Source organism: Manis javanica, chromosome 2 (genome assembly GCF_040802235.1).
Source record: "Manis javanica isolate MJ-LG chromosome 2, MJ_LKY, whole genome shotgun sequence".
Lineage (NCBI taxonomy): Eukaryota > Metazoa > Chordata > Mammalia > Pholidota > Manidae > Manis > Manis javanica.
This window is the reverse complement of record NC_133157.1, coordinates 50,304,586-50,329,296: the sequence shown is the minus strand read 5'-3', so window position 1 is coordinate 50,329,296 and position 24,711 is coordinate 50,304,586. Positions and strand designations below refer to the sequence as shown.

Below are 24,711 nucleotides of genomic sequence, written 5' to 3'. Positions count from 1 at the left end.
TACTGTTATTCATTTCTAGTTTAATTCCATTGTGGTCTGGCAGCACACATTGTATTATTTCCATTCTTTTAAATTTGTGAAGGTGTATTTTGTGGCTCAGAATGTGGTATGTCTTGGTGAATGCTCCATGTGAGCTTGAGAAGAATATGTATTCTGCAGTTGTTGGATATAGTATAGATGTAAAAAAAATACCACTTTGTACTAATTAAACACAAATTTGAGTAAAACTTAATATATGAACCAAGTATGGAATTTCGTAATAAAATTATACAAAAGGATTCATGATGGCAACTGTTTACCTCTGTTTTTAAGTCTCTTTCAACAATGCTAATACTAAAGGCTTTTACTTATAACAAAAGTTCCCCAAGATAACTCAAGTAATGATAGTAGCAGGTATTGTAGATCATTACAACAGTTTTAGCACTGTATTTGCTACAATTTAAAACTCACATGGGATAGTTGTTCAAGTAATCACCTTCAGAACAAGAGATATCACTCTCATGTTTCACTGTAGAAGACATTTCCTTTTGGTTTGCTATCACCACAAACTCACCATGCTCCAAACAAAATTAAGCAAAATATTTTTCCCCAAACCATATCCTCTTCTAAAATATTTCCTCAGAATCAGTTTGGCTCTTCTTTAATTTTAGACCTTTAAATCTACAACCAAATCCTATTTTTTTTCCTCTTTAATTTCCATTTCGAATGCCATCCATGAAGTATTTATCTCCATGCCTTTATTCTCCTAGCTTCTCTAGTCTCTTCTTTATTTCTTCCCATATCTAGCTACCAGAATAATTTTGCTAGAATGTGTGTATCATTGTGTACTTCAGGAACCTACAGTTGATTCCCATGTATGACCATTTCAAGACCAGACTAGTCAATAAATTTTTGAAGATTTTCCATGATCTGTTCAATGTAACCTATCATTTTAGTCCTCTGTTTCTCACACAGATTCCTAGTATCATGATAAATATCCATTCTTCCATAAAACTCTCATTAATCTGGTATCTGCTGATGTACCCATTCTCCCAAATCTTACTTTATACATTCTTAATAATAAGAGAAATAATATTAACCAGTGATTTTTGTGTACTTACAGACTAGGTACTCTTCTAAGTACTTTACATGTATTAACTCCTCAACCTAAACAATGATTCAATTAAATAGATACAAATGGGGAAACTGAGGAAGTGAAAATAACATACCCAAGGTCATAGAGCTAATAAGTGGCAGAACTGGGGTTCAGACCTATGCAGTATGACTCCAGAACCTGTGATTTTAACCCTGTGCTTACTGATTCACAAAACAGTATCAGCTAGCATTTATTCAATGACTGTTGGGCCTACTTTCTAGGCATTTTATTAATTCTTTTCTAATGATTGTATATCAACCTTATAAGGAAGATATTGTCCTCATAGTATATAGGATGCAATTAGAGCTTAAAGACTTGAAATAAATTGCCCAAGATGAGGCTAAGTTTGTAGCTCTAGGACTATCAAGTACATTTATCTCTTGATCGTAACTCCTTAATCTTTCCATTTTTCTAATACACCTTTCTATAGTTCTGCATTTCATAGTTTTAAAGCTTAACATTTGTTAGTTCTCTTGCATCTCTTCATTAATGAGCTTCTCAAGGGCAAAAACCATACATTATACTTTTTTGATAACTTTTACAAAAACTTGCATAATTAAGGGTATAATACATTCTTAATAAAAGAATTAAGGTTGACTTACAAGTTTTTACCAAGACACTGATGTGATAATGCATATTTTATCAATATTAAAATATTGTTTTCTAATTCAAGAACCTTACTCTTTTTCTATCACTCTTAATAGAGTACACCTTACAAAGCTTTGTTGATGTACTACTTCCTGCATGCAACATTTCCCAGAGCATTTTTCCTTTTCTAAGTTTAGCATAAAATAAAATAATTCTATTGTAATTTATTAAATTTGAGGTAGTAATTTGACACAGAGGTGAAAGTATTCAGCAGGCTTTTGTGATTAGGAAGTAGAGAATCAATTTGAAATTTAGAAGTGGAAGAGCAGGTAAACATAGGTCAAGATTGAATATTCATCATATTGAGGAAGTGAAGGCATTGGTAACATTAAAGGACCTGACTAAAAAGCTGATAAACTAAACCAGTTGACAGATTATATATAGTATCATGAGTGCATTGGAAGGTATGGTTTTCATAAGAAAGTCAGTAACATTAATGGTATAGTGCTTTCAAGAAGAATGAGGTGTACTATCTTCTGTTTGTCATAAATTCTACTAGGCCCACTTTACTTGTGTTACCTTTCTGGTAAGTATAGACATTTAATTTTCTGAACCCTGATTTGCGCAATGGTTGTGTGTTATCCAAAGGAAAAGGATACCCTTTAAATCCCCACCAAAAGCTATTTCTCTATCTTAATAACACTAGTAACCCAGAGACATGACAGTATTTCCAAAAGTTGGAGAAAGGATGCTTAACAAATCATTGCTGCCTAGTAGTAGTCTTTGATTGCCTTTGCCTTATTTCCTCAACTGAAGTGTATCTGAGTGATTCACCAGAACTCAAATATAATATGTTAACATACATGTTATATACATTGATATTTATTTTGTAATTAAACATCATTAGCATCTCTGATATCTTTTTCTTTACTAATATATCATTGATATACACTCTTATGAAGGTTTCACATGAAAAACATTAGGGTATTACATTCACCTATATTATCAAGTCCCCACCCATACCTCATTGAAGTCACTGTCCATAAGTGTAGTAAGATACCACAGAGTCACTACTTGTCTTCTCTATGCTACACTGTCTTACCCGTGACCCCCACCACCACCATGTGTACCAATCATAATACTTCTCAATCCCCTTCTCCCTCCTCCCCACCCATCCTCCTCCACCTCTCCCCTTTGGTAACTGCTAGTCCCTTCTTGGAGTCTGTGAGTCTGCTGCTGTTTTGCTCCTTCAGTTTTGCTTTGTTGTTATACTCCACAAATGAGTGAAATCATTTGGTGCTTGTCTTTCTCTGCCTGGGTTATTTCACTGAACATCATGTCCTCTAGCTACATCCATGTAGTTTCAAATGGTAGGATTTGTTTTCTTCTTATGGCTGAATAATATACCATTCTGTATATGTACCACATCTTCTTTATCCATTCATCTACTGATGGACACTTGGGTTGCTTCTATATCTTGGCTATTGTAAACATTGATGCAATAAACATAGGGGTGCATATGTCTCTTTGAATCTGAGGTCTTGTTTCCTTTGAGTAAATTCCTAGGAATAGAATTCCTGGGTCAAATAGTATTTCTGTTTTTAGTTTTTTGAGGAACCTCCATACTGCTTTCCATAATGGTTGAACTAATTTACATTCCCACCAACAGTGTAGGAGGGTTCCCTTTTCTCTGTGTCCTCTCCAGCATTAGTTATTCCTAGTCTTTTTTGTTGTTGTTGTTCCTAGTTTTTTTGATGTTGGCCATCCTAACTAGTGTGAGGTGATATCTCATTGTGGTTTTAATTTTCATTTCCCTGATAATTAGCAATATGTAGCATCTTTTCATGTGCCTATTGGCCATCTGAATTTCTTCTTTTGAGAAGTGTCTGTTCATATCCTCTGCCCATGTTTTAATTAGGTTATTTGCTTTTTGCTTGTTGGGGCATGTGAGTTCTTTATATGTTTGGGCTGTTAAGCCCTTGTTGGATATATCATGTACAAATACATTCTCCCATACTGTAGAATGCCTTTTTGTTCTACTGATGGTGTTCTTAGCTATACAGAAGCTTTTTAGTTTGATGTAGTACAATTTCTTCATTTTTCTTTTGTTTCCCTTGCCTGAGGAGATGCATTCAGGAAAAAGTTGCTCATGTTCATATTCAAGAGATTTTTGTCTATGTTTTCTTCTAAGAGGTTTATGATTTCATGACTTGCATTCACGTCTTTGATCCATTTTGAGTTTACTTTTGTGTATGGAGTTAGACAATAATCCAGTTTCATTCTCTTGCATGTAGCTGTCCAATTTTGCCAACACCAGCTGTTGAAGAGGCTGTCATTTCCCCATTGTATATCCATGGCTCCTTTATCATATATTAATTGACCATATATGTGTGGATTTATGTCTGGGCTTTCTATTCTGTTATATTGATCTATGGATTTGTTCTTGTGCCAGTACCAAGTTATCTTGATTACTGTGGCTTTGTAGTAGAGCTTGAATGTGAGGAACAAAATCCCCACAGCTTTATTATTCTTTCTAAAGATTGCTTTGGCCTTTCGGGATATTTGTGGTTCCTTGTGAATTTTATAACTATTTGCTCTAGTTCAGTGAAGAATGCTGTTGGTATTTTGATAGGGATTGCATTGAATCTATAGATTGCTTTAGGTAGGATGGCCATTTTGACAATATTAATTCTTCCTATCCATGAGCATGGGTGTATTTCCATTTATTGGTATCTTCTTTAATTTATCTCATGAGTGTCTTAGTTTTCAGGGTATAGGTCTTCCACTTCCTTGATTAGGTTTATTCCTAGGTATTTTATTCTGTTTGATGCAGTTGTGAATGGAATTATTTTCCTGATTTCTCTTTCTGCTACTTCATCATTGGTGTACAGGAAAATAACAGATTTCTGTGTATTAATTTTGTATCCTTTAACTTTGCTGAATTAAGTTATTAGTTCTAGTAGTTTTGGGGTGGGTTCTTTAGGGTTTTATATGTGCAATATCATGTCATCTGCAAACAGAGACAATATAACTTCTTCCTTACCAATCTGGATGCCTTTTATTTCTTTGTGTTGTCTGATTGATTCAACTATGTTGAATAAAAGTGGGGAGAGTGGGCATCCTTGTTTTGTTCCCGAACCTAAAGGAGCTTTCACCTTCTTGCTGTTAAGTATGATGTTGGCTTTGGGTTTGTCATATATGGCCTTTATTATGTTGAGGTACTTGTCCTCTAAACCCATTTTTTTTGAGAGTTTTTCTCATGAATGGATGTTGAATTTTGTCAAATGCTTTTTCAGTGTTTATGGAGATAATCATGTGGTTTTTATCCTTCTTGTTTTTGATGTGGTGTATGATGGTGATGGATTTTCGAATATTGTACCATCATTGCATACCTGGAATAAATTCTACTTGTGCATGATGGATGATCTTTTTGATGTATTTTTGAGTTCAGATTGCTAGTATTTTGTTGAGTTTTTTTGCATCTATGTTCATCAGGGATATTGGTCTGTAATTTTCATTTTTTGTGGTGTGTTTGTCTGGTTTTGGTATTAAAGTGATGCTGGCCTCATAGAATGAGTTTGGAAGTATTCCCTCCTCTTATACTTTTTGGAAAACTTCAAGGAGGATGGGTATTAGATCTTCACTAAATGTTTGATGAAATTCAGCCGTGAAACCATCTCATCCATGGGTTTTGTTCTTAGGTAGTTTTTTGATTACCAGTTTGATTTCCTTGCTGCTAATTGGTTTATTCAGATTTTCTGTTTCTTCCTAGGTCAGCCTTAGAAGGTTGTATTTTTCTAGAAATTTCTCCGTTTCTTCTACATTATCCAGTTTGTTAGCATATAATTTTTCATAGTATAGTCTTATAATTCTGTGTATTTCTGTGGTGTCTCTAGTGATTTTTTCTTTCTTATTTCTGATTCTGTTTATGTGTGTAGACTCCTTTTTCTTGATAAGTCTGTCTAGGGTTTTTTTCTATTTTGTTTATTTTCTTGAAGAACCAGCTCCTGCTTTCATTGATTCTTTCTATTGTTCTATTCTTCTGTATTTTATTTATTTCTGCTCTGATCTTTTGCTGACTTTGGGCCTCAATTGTTCTTCTTTTTCTAGTTTTATTTATTGTGAGTTTAGACTGTTCATATGGAATTGTTCTACTTTCCTGAGGTAAGCCTGTATTGCAGTATACTTCCTTCTTAGCACGGCCTTCGATATATCCCACAGATTTTGCAGTGTTGAGTTATTGTTTTCATTTGTCTCCAAATATTGCTTGATCTCTGTTTTCATTTTGTCATTGATCCATTGATTGTTTAGGATCATGTTATTAAGCCTCCATGTGTTTGTGGGATTTTTTTGTTTTCTTTGCATACTTTATTTCTAGTTTCATACCTTTGTGGTCTGAGAAGCTGGTTGGTGCAGTTGCAATCTTTTTGCATTTACTGAGGCTCTTTTTGTGACCTAGAATATGATCTATTCTTGAAAATCTTCCATGTGCCCTTGAAAAGAATATGTATCCTGCTGCTTTTGGGCGGAGTGTTCTCTAGATGTCTGTTGGGTCCATCTGTTCTAATGTGTTCTTCAGTGCCTCTTTTGCCTTCCTTATTTTCTGTCTTGTTGATATGTCATTTGGAGTCAGAGGAGTGTTGAAGTCTCCTATAATGAGTGCATTGCATTCTGTTTCCCCCTTTAATTCTGTTAATATTTGTTTTACATATGTAGGTTCTCCTATGTTGGATGCATAGATATTTATAATGGTTATATCCTTTTTTGGACTGACCCCTTTATCATTATGTAATGTCCTTGTTTGTCTCTTGTTACTTTCTTTGTTTTGAAGTCTGTTTTGTCTTAATCAAGTAGAGTGACTCCTGCTTTTTTCTCCCAATTAGTTGCATGAAATATCTTTTTCCATTCCTTTACTTTTAATCTGTGTATGTCTCTGGGTTTGAAGTGAGTCACTTGGAGGCAGCATATAGATGGATTTTGTTTTTTTATCCATTCGGTGACTTTGTCTTCTGATTGGTGCTTTGAGACCATTTACATGTAAGTGTCTATTAATAGGTCTGTACTTATTGCCATTGCAGGCTTTAAATTTGTGGTTACCAAAGGTTCAAGGGCAACTTCCTTGCTGTTTAAAAGTCTAACTTAACTGACTTAGTATTGTATTACAGACAGAATCTAAAGGTTTTTTTTTTCTCTTTTCCTCCTTTTTCTTACTCCTAAATTCTTTATATATTAGGTGTCATATTCTGTACTCTTTATCTATCTCTTTACTAACTTGGGGGTAGTTGATTTGATTTTGCCTCTGCTTAGTATTTAATTGGTCTACTTTCTTTACTGTGGTTTTATTTTCTCTGAGGACAGATACTTGTCCTTAGAAGCACTTTCATCTAGAGCAGTCCCTCCAAATATACTGTAGAGGTGGTCTGTGGGATATAAAGGCTCTCAGCTTTTGTTTATCTGGAAATTGTTTAATCCCTCCTTCAAATTTAAATGATAATCTTGCCAGATAAGGTAATCTTGGTTCCAGGCCCTCCTGCTTCATTGCATTAAATTTATCATCCACTCCCTTCTGGCCTGTAAGGTTTCTGTTGAGAAGTCTGATGATAGCCTGATGGGCTTGCCTTTGTATCTTTTTTCTCTCTGTGGCTGATTTTAATACTCTGTCCTTATCCTTGATCTTTTCATTATTTTATGTCTTCGTGTTGTCTTCCTTTGTCCCTTGTGTTGGGAGATCTCTGCACCTTCATGGCCTGAGAGACTATCTCTTTCCCCAGATTGGGTAAGATTTCATCAATTACTTCCTCAAAGACACCTTCTATCCCTTTTTCTCTGTCTTTTTCTTCTGGTACCCCTAAATGCGAATATTGTTCCTTTTGATTGGTTACACAGTTCTCTCAATATTCTTTCATTCCTAGAGATCCTTTTACTCTCTGTGTCTCAGCTTCTCTGTATTCCTGTTCCCTAGTTTCTGTTTCATATGTTGCCTACTGTGTCTCATGTAATTTGCTTTTACATCCTTTTATTGTATGTTTCATTTCAGATATTGAATTTTTCCACATTTCTATCTCATTCCTGAATTCCTCTCTGAGTTCTTGAATATTTTTCTGTAGTTCCATGAGCATGTTTATTATTTTTATTTTGAAATCTCTTTCAAGAAGATTGATGAATTCTGGTTCACTTGGTCCTCTTTCTGATGTTTATGGGATTTTGGTTTTAATCAGGTTCCTTTGACATCTCATATTTGTAGGTGGTGCCCTCTATTGCCCAGAAGCTTTGCTTTCTGGAGCTACTCAGCCACTGGAGCAACGGCAGGGGTCACAGGTAAGCGATGCTGTTGCCTGTCAGGACAAAGCTCTTTCCTGCTTCCTGGCTGCAGTGCCTGCCTCTAATGCCAGGGTCAGTGGGCTGAGCACACAGGGAGAAGCCTCTATGCTTTGTACTTGGAGGTGCCATAGGTGGGACCGCCCTCTGGCTTTCCTGGCTCAATGACGGGGGTAGCTGGTTTGCAAGCTGGGGTGCTGGGGGAGAAAAGAGTGTCAGGCTGCATATCACAGTGGGTGACCTCATAGCTGCATTACCAGTCAGGGGGAATGGAGTGCCTGAATCTCCTGAAAGTTCCCAACCTGCCGGGCAAAGTGCACTCGAACAATTCTGTCCACCTGTCCTTTGTTCTAAGCAGCGAGCTCTATGCATTCCTTGCCCCTTTAGCAGCCCTCTCGCTGTTAGGAAATCTCTGTGGTTACTCACTTTTCTTTTGTTCCAGAATGGTTGTTTGTGGATCCCTATTTTCCACACATTGCTAGAATATCTGTCTTTCCAAGTATTCTGCCTGTCTTAGCCCTCCAACCCCGCTAATCTTCAGACCATGTAATGTAGGTTCTTGTCCCCAGAGCTGACCTTTAGGGCTGGGTGTTCAGCAGTCCTAGGCCTACACCCACTTCCCGCTCCATTTCTGTTCCTCCTTACAATGAGCTGTGGTGTGGGAAGGATCACGGGTTTGGTACTTTATACTTTTCCTTGATGTCCGCTGTTTTCCCCAGGTGTAGGCAGTCTGCTGCAGCCTTCTTTCCTGTTGCTCTTTCAGGATTAGATATGTTTTCTATATTTTCAAATTATATATGATTTTGGGAGGAGGTTTCTGTCTCACCTCTCACACTGCCATCTTTAAGCATTCACCTCAGCATCTCTGACATCTTGATGGATTCTTGATTACCCTGCCCTCTGAATTAGATATAACTAAATTCCAAAACAGTAGATCTTTGTTCTCAGAAGCTTTTTCGTCAGCATCCATCTTAAACAAAGCAGGTTCATTTTTAGGACTTAAGTTTTCTAGTTTGCTTCATCTCTTGTTGAATTCATCAATCAATTTATATTTAGTCAAGACCAAATAAAGGACTTTTTCCAAGTGTCAGAATCTGGAATTAAAACAATAGAACAACACATTCATCAAATTAGGTTAGTCTATCATGTAAACACTGAGTCTACTAAGTACTAAATCTGAAGAAATTTTTAGCAGACCCTATAATTCTAAATGTTCTATATTTTATGGCTTTCTCCAAAGAATGTTTTAATCTATGTAGAAGCATATGATTATATAGTGTATTCTAAACTTCCATTTGTCTTTGTTTTTTATTTATTTATATAACTCCTATTCAAAAGTTTATAGGTGTTAAATTGTTCTGGACCCATTTTTTTTCTGTCAGATGTTGTAGAATTTTAAATAGTCTCATTTCCATTGTTGTGATCTGTGTTCATACCTTTAATAATAAAGTAAAAATCTATTCTCCTACTGTACCTCCTTGCTAACCTCCAAAGTTTCCTTTTATCTTCACCAGTAGCTTGTGTAGTACACATTCCTTGTAGGGTATTCAGTTTATATATGTCAGATCCTCTAGGGCCATGGCTTTTGCCAACTGAAGCACTTCTGATTTTGAGGCTGATGAAACACAGTGCTATTATTGATCTGTGCATGACATAGCCTGTCTCTCTCCTAGCAGAGTGTAGCAACATTTATCCAGGAATTTGTGAAATGTCACTCGGTTCATGTTCGCAAGGTAAACTGTGCAAAAAACAGGATCTGAGCTGAGAATCCATGTGGAATTGGACGTGACTATCTTATTTCTACATCCTATCTTCTAGATGAACCAAGTGATATTTGTTAACAGAATGTCTGTGTCTTATATTAGACTTTGTAAGGAGCTATTATTATCACTTAGAACACTGTATACTGTAAAATCACATTTTATACTGTTTTCAGATTCAGTTGTGGTCTTATCACAGAAAATATTAATATAAGAAAATGTGACCTGAAAACATCAGTTAGAAATTTATCTCTATTCATAATTAACCAATTTTATAATATAATGCAGTCTTATATTCCTAGTAGTGTTTTCATTCTTTGCATCAGTATACTTTTGGGGAAGTGTATTTTTTTTAATATCAAAACATCAAGAACTGACAAATTGTAACATTTTTGTAACATTTTTCTTACTATGGGATTATTATTTAAATGTATATATTTTAGAGTTTGGTTTTAAATGTCCAAAATATAGATTTGCACATAAGTAGACATATGTGTTTATATTTCTTACAGTTCAACGTAGTTTAATGCACCTAACATATGTAAGGCACTCTAATAATGGGATATTCAACAATGAATTAGGCATGATCTTTTTCTCCTGTACAGATACTACTAGGAAAGTCGGAGATGTATATCACAACATAAGGAATTATGATATATATACCATGATTGCTGTGTGTGTGTTTGTGTGTAAAATATACCATGTATAGATAGTGGATGGAGAGAGAGAGTGATTGATCAGTCATTATTTAGTAAGGCTTTTGGAGGAGGTATTATTTGTGCTTAGACTTAAAGTTTGGTTTGATTTTGAAAGTTGTATGTGTGGAATAAAGCCATCCAAAGAAGGAAAGCTTTAAAAAGCTGGTAAGAAATAAGTTTGTTGAGAATAGTGAGTAATTTTGCATAGCTGTACTTCTCAACCTTTGGTGCATGCTCTCCATACCTGAAGAGCTCACAAATGTATGTATGCCCAGGCCCTACCTTCGATCAATTAAATCTGAATATCTTGAAGTGGTCCTTGAACCTTGCTAGTTTTTTAAAGCTCTTATGTGGTTCTGATGTATAGTGAGGCCTAAGACTACTAGAGGTTAAATGCTGGCTATCAAGGTAAAAGATGATAAGTATCTGAACAATACTAATAGAAGTAGAAAGAGTTAGGGGGAGAAAAGAGATTTTGCAGTGGCATAACACAGAGTTTGATGACCAGTCATATATGGGAAGATAAGAAAAACTGAAGTATTTAAGATACTTACCAGGGTTCTAATTAAAGTGACTAGAAAGTTTATGATACAGCATATTTTTGACATGTACTAAATCTTGTGGAGAGGGGAAAAAACTTCATATGAAAACTTATCAAGAAAGTTACATAAACTATAGTAATAGCCTTACAAAATGCATATGATTTAAATGTACAGAATTTGAAAAAAAAATTTAAAAAAAGTAAATCCCCAGGGGCTAAAATCAATAACAGCTTTACCATCATAATCAAGCGGTATTTTTTCACAGAAGTGAGGATACCAAGTGATAACAGGATATTTGAGTATAAGATTTAGTGGAGAGAACTGGACTATAGGCATGAATTTTGGAGTTACCAGTATTTAAATTGTATTTAAAAGCATTAGGCTGGTTAGGATCATCTAGGGAAGAAAGATAAATAGAAAAGAGGTCCCAGATCTGAGCTTAGGTCCTCTAGCTTTTAGTTTAAGCAGATGAGGAATAACCAGAAAAGGAGAGGCTGGTTAAGTAGAAAGAAACCTAAGAAAAAAGAACATCTAAGAAGCCAAATGATGAATTATTTCTACTATGTCAGATGCTGCCAATTAGAATGAGTCTATGAGAGGAATTGAGAAATGGGAAGAGAAGGAGAGAGAAGAGAATATAATTAAAGGTGCATATGTTTTAGAGTTATTTCAAAGACTTTTTTCTATAAGAGAAACAGAGAGCCTCTAAAACATAAACACTTAATTACCTAGGCTTAAAATAAATAATGTAAGAAGCTAATTTCAGTACTTTTAAGATAATGCTGACAAAAAATTTGTTATATAACAAAATATTTGTTATATAAAAACATTGTCTAATACACATGAAATTAGAAATCAAAGAAAGTTAACTTTAAAAATTCTGATACAGACTTACAGAGACATTTCTACATAACTAATGGATCAAAGAAGAAAATAAATGAAAATGAGAAAATACACCAAATTGAATGATAATGAAATAATACATATTAAAACCTGTAGGATGCAGGTAAGGTGGTACTGAGATGGTAAAGTCAACATTTCAGTACTTACATTAAGTAATGTATACCTTTAAGCACTTATATTAATACTAGAAAAAGGCTAAAAGTTCACAAACTATCCATTCAATTTAAGAATAAGGAATTGAATAAACCTGAAGAAACAGAAAGATGGAAATATTAAGATAAAGGCTAAAGTTAATATTGTAGAAAGCAAAGGGGTAATAGACACGATCCAAAAAAAACAAAAACTGGAACACTGAAACTAATAAATCAACAAATGATAAGAAGTATTGATGAGGATGTCTATAAATTGAAATTTTTGTACATTGCTTATAGGAATGTAAAATGGCACAGCTAATTTGGAAAATAGTTTGGAAGTTCCTCAAAAGATAAAATGTAGAGTTACCATATTTACCCAGTATTTCCACTCATAGGTGTATACCCAAGAGAATTGAAGACATGTCTACACAAAACTTGTACATGAATGTCCACAGAAGCAATATTCATGCTAGCTCCAAATGCCCATCATCTGACAAATGGAAAAAAAATTATGTGGTCTATTCATATAATGGATTATCATTCAGTAATAAAGAATGAATTAGTGACACAGGGTACACATGCATGAAGCTTTAAAACATGATATGTGGAAGATGTCAGTCATAAAAGACCACATAGAATAATATTCCATTTATATGAAATGTCTAGAAAAGGCAAAATCTATAGAGACAAAAAGTAGATTAGTAACTGTGTAGGCCCTAGAATGGGGAAGTAGTGTCTGTAAATAGGTATGACATTTCTTTCTGGTATGATGAAAATGTTCCAAATTTAGTCTGTGGTAGTAATTACACAACTCTTAAATATACTAAGAGTCATTCAATCATACACTTAAAAAATGGATGAATTTTATCTGTTATACCTTAATAAAGCTATCAATTAAAAAAGTAATATTACAGTTAGGTGAGATTGAAATTTTAGTTTTATAAAAAAGTTCTACTAGACATATACGTTTTTCCAAAGAGTAGAAAAAGTAGAAATAAATCCTTTCTCATGTTAATGAAGCTAGCATAACCTTGACATTACAAGATAGGAAAATATGAGAAAGTAAAATTAGAGGCTTGTCTCAGTTATGAGCTTAAATGTAGTATTCCCAAACTATTATCAAATTGAATCAAACAATGTATGTAAATAAATGTCATGAATAAGAATAATCCCAGAAATAAAAAGGTGGTTACATCATCAGAAAATTTATTTATCTTAGTGCTACTGAGGGCAAAAAGAGCTGGGTAGCATGCTGCTGCTTCTGAGGACCCCAGTACAACAGACAGACATCAGAGAGAGCAAGAAATTATGAGCTCCTGAAAAAAAAAGGAAAAGCACAGAAATTCCTCTAATTAGAAATCTGCACACACCACATTGGAGAGGTCACATCCTTAGTAAAGGTCACTGTCTTCAGAATCTCTAGCTGGGCTGATTGGTGCAGGCCTTCCCAGACCATAGGAGGTGAATGTTTCTTCAAGTGAATGGATAGGAACACAAATTAGATAAAATGGTCAAATCAGAAGAATAAAGTAAATCTCCAGAAAATGATCCTAAAGATACAGAGGTGTATGAATTATCTGTCAAAGAATTCAAACAACCACCATAAAGTTGTTCAACAAGCTCAAGAAAATGATGAGTGAACAAAATGAGAATTTCAACAAAGAGAGAGAAAACATGAAGACGAATTTTGGAGCTGAGGAATGCAGTAAATGAACTGAAAATCCACTAGGAAGGTTCAATATCAGACTTGATCAAGCAGAAGATAGAATCAGTGAAATTGAAAACAGGTCACTTTTAACTATCCAGGTAGAGGATTAAAAAGAAAAAAGAATGAAATTAATGGAATTGTGGGATACATTAAGTGGACCAATATGTACATTGTGGGAATCCCAGCAGAAGAGAAATAGGGACAGAAAAGTTCAAGAAATCATGAGCAAAATAAAGACCAAACCAAGAATACTATATCTGGCAAAACTATCCTTCAAAAATGAAGGAAAAATAAAACAGATAAACAAAACCTTAGGGGGTTTGTCACTATCAAATTTTACAAGAAATGCTCAAGGGAGTCCTTCCAGTTGAAGCAAAAAGATACTACATGGCAACATGACCAAAAATAATGTGAGAATGTAAAGCTCAGTGGTAAAGGTAAATATATAGACAAATTCAGAATGCTGAATACTGTATTAGTGGTGTGTAATCAATTTTATTGCTGACAGAAATTAAGAGACCAGAGTATTTTAAAAAACTATAAAAATATGTTAATGGATATGCAGTATAACAATGTAAGAGTGGAAGGGAGAAGTAAGTGTAGAGATGATGTTCATGATTGAAGTCAAGTTGTTAGCAGCTTAAAATAGATTGTTATAACTATAAGAGGTTTTACATAAGTCCTAGGGTAACTACAAAGAAAATACCTATAGAAGACACATAAAAGAAAATGAGAAAGAAATCAAAACCTGTCACTACAAAAGAGTTAACAAAATATAAAGGAAGATAGCAATAGAGGAAAGATAGAAAACAACAGAATGGCAATAATTAAGTCCTTTCATATACATAACTACTTTAAATATAATTGGGCTTACATTTACTCTCCAAAAGGGTGAATTATTATCATCCTAAGAGAGTGAATTCACCAAGAGGATATAACAATTACAAGTATTTATACACCAAATACCAGTACTCCTAAATATGCCAAGTTTGACAGAACTGAAAGGAGAAACAGATAGCAAGACAATAACAGCAGATTTTAATATTGCACTTTAATAATAGAACAACCAGACAGAAGATTTATAAGGAAATAGAAGACTTGAACAACGCTGTATGGACCAATGGACCATAACAGGTACATATAGAACACTCCACCCAACTACAGTGTTCTTTTCAAGTGTACATGGAATATTATCCAAAATAGACCACGTTAGGTCACAAAATAAGTTTTAAATCCAAGAAGATAGAAATCAGACCAAGTATCTTTTTTGACCACAATGGACTGAAACTAGAAATCAGTAACCGAAGGAAAACTGTAAAATCCACAAATATATGGAAGTTAAATACCACATTTTGAAACACTCTATTTCTAGTATCACATAGATTAATATTTACTTTAAATGCCTATAATGTCAAAACTATTAGTAGAAATTTAAAAATACATGTTAATGCTTTCAGTATTTGCAAATGTTTTTTGAGAATTCACACTATTAGTGAATTGTTTTAAACAATTTGACATTTGAAATAGCGTTGATTTTCATTTTGAGAAATATTCAAACATCTATAAAATAATTGAACATTATATAGAATTCATACATTACATGATATAAGGGCATTGAATTAATTTTACTCTTTGTAAATGTCAAGAGTAGCATCTCTCTTATCCATATGCAGATATCCATATTTCTTTGAGAGAATCTAATTTAAACACATCAAGACAGATTGGCACTTTCAATACCATAAAAAACTGCTTTGTTAATTGCAAACCATATTTAGTATAACCTTATAACAAAGTAGCACCTTAAGTGTCATGCTTTGTCTTTAATGTGCACACTGGAACTGGGTTCATCTGTGCTAGACAACTGCACTTCATGAAGAGTTTTTTTCTTGATAGGCAATTAGCAGTAATTAGGAAGCTTCACCTCAATAAGATGTCAACATGAGATTGTTTAAAAAAGTTGAATGTCAGTGACTTAAAAAGAAAGTTCTCCTGACACATAGGTATGGCATGTGAAACATGAAATGTTAATTTAACTTTTCTGCTTATTATTCATGCACAATATTATTTTGTCATTCAGACACTATACTGACAGAGTGTAAAGGGTGTTAAAATAGTGCTGCTAGAATAAAAAGAGGATTAATCTACCATTGGCCAATTAGCCAAAGGGTACTTAATGGTCTCTAAAGGCTACTGAAGTCTAACTACTAGCAAAAGCATTGGTAAAAAGTCCTCTAGATTACCTTCATTTGCTTGACATTTTGTGAAACATATTGTAGGCTTTTAATAGCTGCATTTGTCAGAAAATAGTTTATAAATGAGTGATATGGCAACTAAGTGTATTTTTCATAAGAAATTTTGTTACATAAATAATTCCATGCCTGCCTAAGATCTTTGTTCTTTTTTTGTTAGTTTTTAATTTTAATTTTTTTTGAAGATCTTGAGTATCACAACAAAGGAAAACTCATGTTTTAAAATTAAAATACTTGTTACCAACTTGAGAATTATTAAACTGAACTATTTATCTTTGTAGATAAGCACTTGATTGGATAATACTCTGCTAGTGACCTAGAAACACATGTAATTTCCTTTGTAACTCATGTAATATTTTAATTGACTGTGCTTTTAGTCATATGCATGGACAGGATACAGAATTTTGTTTCTTTCAATTTTATTCCTTATAAAAATAATATTCTCAGTGAAAGAATATTGATTGTGTTCATAGGAGGGAGAAGTATCATTAAGATCATGGTAACTTTCTAGGAAGCTCTTCCCTGTAGAATTTATATAAATATTGTTCAACTAGAATTTCCTCTACAGTCAATTTTGCTTTAATTCTGGGAACAAAATTATAATTTAAAAAAAATCATAATAATAATATATAAAAATTGCTGCCTCTACTTAAATGTGAACCAGAATAATCAGATTGTGGGGTATAAGTGAATTTATTTATGTATTCAATATGAAATATCCCCATTCAGTATTCTCGGTTCTGTGCAGAATTGAAGATTAAAGATTCTGGTAAAGTAATTGGAAACAGACTATTACGATTTAATGATTACTTTTTCCAGCTTGGGCAGTCAAGGGTTTTGGGTTTCAAAAGGAAAAAGAACAATCAGAGACTCCACTATTGTTATAGATGGCAACTAACTGCCACTTTTTACTCTTGTCACTGACTGACCTTTTCCAACATTTGACATCTAACCTTTGCCTCAGCATATGGACTGGCAAGAATCCTTCTGCCACCGTTTCATCCATAGGATTCCCACAAATCCTGCTCTTGTGGTCCTTAAAGTCAGCCTTACGTTTAGTTGGATTTTCTAGAATTTTCATGTGTCTGTATTTCAGATCCCACGAGCTCAACAAAAATATTTTCCAAAATTTTGTTTATTTACTTACTTTCAAAATTTTTAAATGGCTCATTACTTTAAGTGTCTAATCCAGATACTTAAATGTAGGGTGAAAAACATAAGGGGAGAACTGAATAATCTCTTTTTTTAAATTTTGTTATCATTAATCTACAATTACATGAAGAACATTATGTTTACTAGGCTCCCCCTTCACCAAGTCCCCCCCACACACCCCATTACAGTAAATGTCCATCAGCATAGTAAGATGCTGTAGAATCACTACTTGTCTTCACTGTGTTGCACAGCCCTCCTGATACCACCCCCCCACTACATTATACATGCTAATCGTAATGCCCCTTTTCTTTTTCCCCCGCCCTTATCCCTCCCTTCCCACCCATCCTCTCCAGTCCCTTTCCCTTTGGTAAGTGTTAGTCCATTCTTGGGTTCTGTGATTCGGCTGCTGTTTTCTTCCTTCAGTTTTTCATTGTTCTTATACTCCACATATGAGTGAAATCATGTGATACTTGTCTTTCTCTGCCTGGCTTATTTCACTGAGCATAATACCTCTAGCTCCATCCATGTTGTTGCAAATGGTAGAATTTGTTTTCTTCTTATGGCTGAATAATATTCCATTGTGTATATGTACCACATCTTTATCCATTCATCTACTGATGGACACTTAGGTTGCTTCCTTTTCTTGGCAATTGTAAATAGTGCTGCGATAAACAGAGGGGTGCATATGTCTTTTTCAAACTGAGCTGCTGCATTCTTAGGGTAAATTCCTAGAAGTGGAATTCCTAGCTCAAATGGTATGTCTATTTTGAGCTTTTTGAGGAAACTCCATACTGCTTTCCACAATGGTTGAAATAATTTACATTCCCACCAGCAGTTTAGGAGGGTTCCCCTTTCTCTACAACCTTGCCAACATTTGTTGTTGTTTGTCTTTTGAATGGTGGCGAACCTTACTGGTGTGAGGTGATATCTCATTGTGGTTTTAACTTGCATTTCTCTGATGACTAGCAATGCAGGGCATCTTTTCATGTGTCTGTTGGCCATCTGAATTTCTTCTTTGGAGAACTGTCTGTTCAGCTCCTCTGCCCATTTTTTAATTAGATTATTTGCTTTTTGTTTGTTGAGGTGCATGAGCTCTTTATATATTTTGGATGTCAACCCTTTATCGGATCTGTTGTTTATGAATATATTCTCCCATACTGTAGGGTACCTTTCTGTTCTATTGATGGTGTCTTTTGCTGTACAGAAGCTTTTCAGCTTCATATAGTCCCACTTGTTCATTTTTGCTTTTGTTTCCCTTGTCCAGGGAGATATGTTCATGAAGAAGTCACTCATGTTTATGTCCAAGAGAATTTTGCATAATGTTTTTTTTCTAGGAGTTTTGTGGTTTTATGACTTACATTCAGGCCTTTGATCCATTTTGAATTTACTTTTGTGTATGGGGTTAGACAGTGATCCAGTTTCATTCTCTTACATGTAGCTGTCCAGTTTTGCCAGCACCATCTGTTGAAGAGACTGTCATTTCCCCATTGTATGTACATGGCTCCTTTATCGTATATTAATTGACCATATACGTTTGGGTTAATGTCTGGAGTCTCTATTCTGTTCCACTGGTCTGTGGGTCTGTACTTGTGCCAGTACCAAATTGTCTTGATTACTGTGGCTTTGTAGTAGAGCTTGAAATTGGGAAGCGAGATCCCGCCCACTTTATTTTTCATTCTCAGGATTACTTTGGCTATTGGGGGTCTTTGGTGTTCCCATATGAATTTCTGAACTATTCGTCCCAGTTTGTTGAAGAATGTTGTTGGTAATTTGATAGGGATTGCATCAAATCTGTATATTACTTTGGGCAGGATGGCCATTTTGACGATATTAATTCTTCCCAGCCAAGAGCATAGGATGAGTTTCCATTTGCTAGTGTCCTCTTTAATTTCTCTTAAGAGTGTCTTATAGTTTTCAGGGTATAGGTCTTTCACTTCCTTGGTTAGGTTTATTCCTAGGTATTTTATTCTTTTTGATGCAATTGTGAATGGAATTGTTTTCCTGATTTCTCTTTCTATTGGTTCATTGTCAGTGTATAGGGAAGCCACAGATTTCTGTGTTTTAATTTTGTATCCTGCAACTTTGCTGTATTCCGATATCATTTCTAGTAGTTTTGGGGTGGAGTCTTTAGGGTTTTTTATGTACAATATCATGTCATCTGCAAATAGTGACAGTTTAACTTCTTTACCAATCTGGATTGGTTGTATTTCTTTGTTTTGTCTGATTGCCATGGCTAGGACCTCCAGTACTATGTTGAATAACAGTGGGGAGTATGGGCATCCCTGTCTTGTTCCCGATCTCAGAGGAAAAGCTTTTACATTCTCGCTGTTCAGTATGATGTTGGCTGTGGGCTTATCATATATGGCCATTATTATGTTGAGGTACTTTCCCTGTATACCCATTTTGCTGAGAGTTTTTATCATGAATGGATGTTGAATTTTGTCAAATGCTTTTTCAGCATCTATGGAGATGATCATGTGGTTCTTGTCTTTCTTTTTGTTGATGTGGTGGATGATGTTGATGGATTTTCGAATGTTGTACCATCCCTGAATCCCTGGGATGAATCCCACTTGGTCATGGTGTATGATCCTTTTGATGTATTTTTGAATTTGGTTTGCTAATATTTTTTGAGTATTTTTGCATCTGCATTCATCAGGGATATTGGTCTGTAATTTTCTTTTTTGGTGGGGTCTTTGCCTGGTTTTGGTATTAGGGTGATGTTGGCTTCTTAGAATGAGTTTGGGAGTATTCCCTCCTCTTCTATTTTTTAGAAATCTTTCTGAAGAATGGGTATTATGTCTTCTCTATATGTCTAATAAAATTCAGTGGTGAATCCCTCTGACCCAGGGTTTTTGTTCCTGGGTAGTTTTTTGATTGCCGCTTCAATTTCATTGCTGGTAATTGGTTTGTTTAACTTTTGTGTTTCTTCCTTGGTCAGTCTTGGAAGGTTGTATTTTTCTAAGAAGTTGTCCATTTCTTCTAGTTTTTCCAGTTTGTTAGCATATAGTTTTTCATAGTATTCTCTAATAATTCTTTGTATTTCTATGTGATCCGTCGTGGTTTTTCCTTTCTCGTTTCTGATTCTGTTGATGTTCTCTGATTCTGATTCTGTTTTCTTTTACTAAGTCTGGCTAGAGGCTTATCTATTTTGTTTATTTTCTCAAAGAACCAGCTCTTGGTTTCATTGATTTTTTTCTATTGTTTTATTCTTCTCAATTTTATTTATTTCTTCTCTGATCTTTATTATGTCCCTCCTTCTGCTGACTTTAGGCCTCATTTGTTCTTCTTTTTCCAATTTCAATAATTGTGACATTAGACTATTCATTTGGGTTTGTTCTTCCTTCTTCAAGTGTGCCTGGATTGCTATATACTTTCCTCTTAAGACTGCTTTCACTGCGTCCCACAGAAGTTGGGGCTTAGTGTTGTTGTTGTCATTTGTTTCCATATATTGCTGGATCTCCATTTTAATTTGGTCATTGATCCATTGATTATTTAGTAGCATGTTGTTAAGCCTCCATGTGTTTGTGAGCCTTTTGGCTTTCTTTGTATAATTTATTTCTAGTTTTATGCCTTTGTGGTCTGAAAAGTTGGTTGGTAGGATTTCAATCTTTTGGAATTTACTGAGGTTCTTTTTGTGGCCTAGTATGTGGTCTATTCTGGAGAATGTTCCATGTGCACTTGAGAAGAATGTGTATCCTGTTGCTTTTCGAGGTAGAGTTCTGTAGATGTCTATTAGGTCCGTCTGTTCTATTGTGTTGTTCAGTGCCTCTGTGTCCTTACTTAGTTTCTTTCTGGTGGAACTGTCCTTTGGAGTGAGTGGTATGTTGAAGTCTCCTAAAATGAATGCATTGCATTCTACTTCCTCCTTGAATTCTCTTAGTATTTGTTTCACATATGCTTGTGCTCCTGTATTGGGTGCATATATTTTTATAATGGTTCTATCCTCTTGTTCATCTGAGCCCTTTATCATTAAGTAATGTCCTTCTTTATCTCTTGTTACTTTCTTTTTTGAAGTCTATTTTGTCTGATACTAGTACTGCAACACCTGCTTTTTTCTCCTTGTTGTTTGCATGGAATATCTTTTTCCATCCCTTGACTTTTAGTCTGTACATGTCTTTGAGTTTGAGATTGGTCTCTTGTAAGCAGCATATATATGGGTCTTGCTTTTTTATACATTCTGTTACTCTGTGTCTTTTGATTGGTGCATTCAGTCCATTCACATTTAGGGTGATTACTGAAAGATTTGTACTTATTGCTGTTGCTGGCTTTAGATTTGTGGTTACCAAAGGTTCAAGGTTAGCTTCTTTAGTATGTTACTGCCTAACTTAGCTTGGTTATTGAGCTGTTATATACACTGTCTCGAGATTCTTTTCTTCTCTCTCTTCTTATTCCTCCTCCTGCATTCTTTATATGTTGGGTGTTTTATTCTGTGCTCTTTTGTGTTTCCTTTAACTGCTTTTTTGGGTAGTTGATTTTATTTTTTTCCTTTAGTTAGTATTTGTTTGGTCTGCTTTCTTTGCTGTGATTTTATTTTCTCTGGTGACATCTGTTTAGCCTTAGGAGTGCTCCCATCTAGAGCAGTCCCTCTAAAATACCCTGTAGAGGTGGTTTGTGTGAGGCAAATTCCCTCAACTTTTGCTTTTCTGGGAATTGTTTACTCCCTCCTTCATATTTAAATTATAATCATGCTGGATACAGTATTCTTGGTTCAAGGCCCTTCTGTTCATTGCGTTAAATATATCATGCCATTGTCTTCTGGCCTGTAAGGTTTCTGTTGAGAAGTCTGATGATAGCCTGATGGGTTTTCCATTGTGGGTGACCTTTTTCCTCTCTCTAGCTGCCTTTAAAACTCTGTCCTTGTCCTTGATCTTTGCCATTTTAATTGTTATGTGTCTTGGTGTTATCCTCCCTGGGTTCCTTCTCTTGGGAATTCTGTGTACTTCCGTGTTCTCAACAATTATTTCCTTCCCCAGTTTGGGGAAGTTTCCAGCAATTATTTGTTCAAAGACACTTTCTATCCCTTTTTCTCTCTCTTCTTCTTCTTCTGGTACCCCTATAATGCGGATATTGTTACTTTTGGATTGGTCACACGGTTCTATTAATATTGTTTCATTCCTGGAGATCCTTTTATCTCTCTCTGTGTCAACTTCTATGCGTTCCTGTTTCTGGTTTCTGTTCCTTCAGTGGCCTATTTCATCTTGTCCATTCTGCTTCTAAATCCTTCCAGAGATTGTTTCATTTCTGTAATCTCCTTCCAGACTTCATCCCATAGCTCTTGCATGTTTCTCTGCAGCTCCATCAGCATGGTTATGATGTTTATTTTGAATTCTTTTTCAGGGAGATTGATTAGGTCTATCTCCCCAGATCCCTTCTCAGGGGAGGATGTCTGGGTTAGTCTGGTCTGTATCAAATTCTTCTGCCTTTTCATGGTGATAGAGGTAGTTGTGGGGAGCTAGCACATGTGTTGGCTGGGAGAACGTCTGTTCGTGCTGGTTTGTGGCCTTCCTCTCCTGGGAGAATGGCGACCCCTAGCTGCTTGTGCTGGGAAGCTACATGCAGATGTGCTTTCTAGTTCTTGCCTGGCCACTGTGAAAGAATCTCTTCCCTGCTGCTGTGGGCATGGCCTGCCTCAGGCTGCTGCTCCACTATGGCAGAGTGCCGTCAGAGGGGCAATGGGTGGGAGGCTGTTTATCTCCATGATGGGCCTCTGAGCTGCCCTGTCACCTAGGGGGTAAGGGCTCCCGGAGTTTCCCGTGATTCCCAGCTGCTGGGCTACGTGTCCCAGGATGTTTTCATCCACCTGTGGGGTCCCTGTCCGCTCAAGTCTTTCAAAAAGCATTTGCTTTTCTTTGTCCCAGGGGCGCTGGCTGGGGGGACCCACTTGCAGGTTTAACTGTCCCATATCCCTATTATCCAGGACCCCATGCGGAATGCTGGGGCTGGGTGATTAGCAATCCTGGGCTCTCTCTCCCTCCCCGCTCTGACTCCTCTCCTCCCACTGGGCGCTGGGGTGAGGGGTTCTCGGGTCTCGCCAGGCCGCGGCTTGTCTCTTAACCCGTTTGCGAGGTGCTGGGTTTTTGCAGCTGTAGATGTAGCCTGGGTGTTGTCCTGTATCTTCTGGTCTCTCTTTTAGGGATAGTTGTTTTTGTTGTATTTTCAGAAATATGAATGGTTTTGGGAGGAGATTTCCACTGCTCTCCTCATGCTGCCATCTAGGCTCCACCCCTCTGAATAATATCTTTAAATTCTGTGGGGTGGTTACTGTCCAGAAAAAAATGTGGTCACAATCAGTCTCAGATTAGAAGGGAAGAGCTATGCCACATCCTTATTCCTTTCCTCTGGAGCATTATTTCTAAACTAGTTGAATACCCAAAAGCATTTTCTTTACATGTGCCACGACCAGCACTGTGTTCAATAAATAGGCCAATGGTGAGTATTTTATTCTTTGGAGGCATCAAGATCAAAGAGTATCTAAAAATATATTGTTTTGGGAAGTGTTAAGGAAATGTTTCTTCCAGATTTCATTTTTTTTTTTTCAGACCTTTACTTCTTTTCATGTGGACTGTTGAATGTTTTCCATGGGACCTGATTTATTTTTTCTGGTAATTTCTTTTTAAACATTAAAATGCTTACCAGAGCCCCCTCCTGGGGAAGAGATCCTCCATCTCATCAGGACTCCCCTCCGCTTACTAACCAGCATTCTGGCAGATACCCTTCTCTATAGTAAAAGTTGTAAAGCCTGGTGATGATAGATTTTGCTGTGGCCTTTAATGTTATACCAACCTTCCAGGAAGCATCTGACCAAACAAATCATGAGGGATACATGGAGGGCAAATGGCAGGACCCAGCACATCCTAGGTGGGATTTGAAGGCAGAAGCAGTTCCCTTACTTTTTTGTTTTGTTTCATCGCACCACTGACTAAAATTTATTGTAGTATGTTTTTTTTAGATATTGTTAATGTTCAATTACTTGAACAACATTATGGTTACTAGACTCCCCCGCCCCCCCACATACCCCATTATAGTCATTGTCCATCAGCGTAGTAAGATGCTATAGAATCATTACTTCTCCTCTCTGTATATACTGCCTTTCCTGTGTCCCCACCCGACTACATTGTGTGTGCTAATCGTAATGCCACTTCTGCCCCTTATCCATCCCTTCCCACCCATCCTCTCTAGTCCCTTTCCCTTTGGTAACTGTTAGTCCATTCTTGGGTTCTGTGAGTCTTCTGCTGTTTTGTTCCTTCAGTTTTCTTTGTTCTTATAGTCCACATATGAGTGAAATCATTTGATACTTGTCTTTTTCTGCCTGGCTTATGTCACTGCGCATAATACCCTCTAGCTCCATCCATGTTGTTGCAAATGATAGGATTTGTTTTCTTCTTGTGTCTGAATAATATTCCATTGTGTATATGTACCACATCTTCTTTATCCATTCGTCTACTGATGGACACTTAGGTTGCTTCCATTTCTTGGCTATTGTAAATAGTGCTGCGATAAACAAAGGGGTGTATATGTCTCTTT

The 24,711-nt window shown here is 35.8% G+C and overlaps 1 protein-coding gene across 5 annotated transcripts in view; it reads left to right on the top strand.

Annotated features, from left to right (window-relative positions):
• The window catches only part of CNTLN (centlein), a 318,921-nt gene that overhangs the window by 239,539 nt on the left and 54,671 nt on the right, over window positions 1-24,711 (top strand). The gene's annotated exons all lie outside the window — the stretch shown is intronic.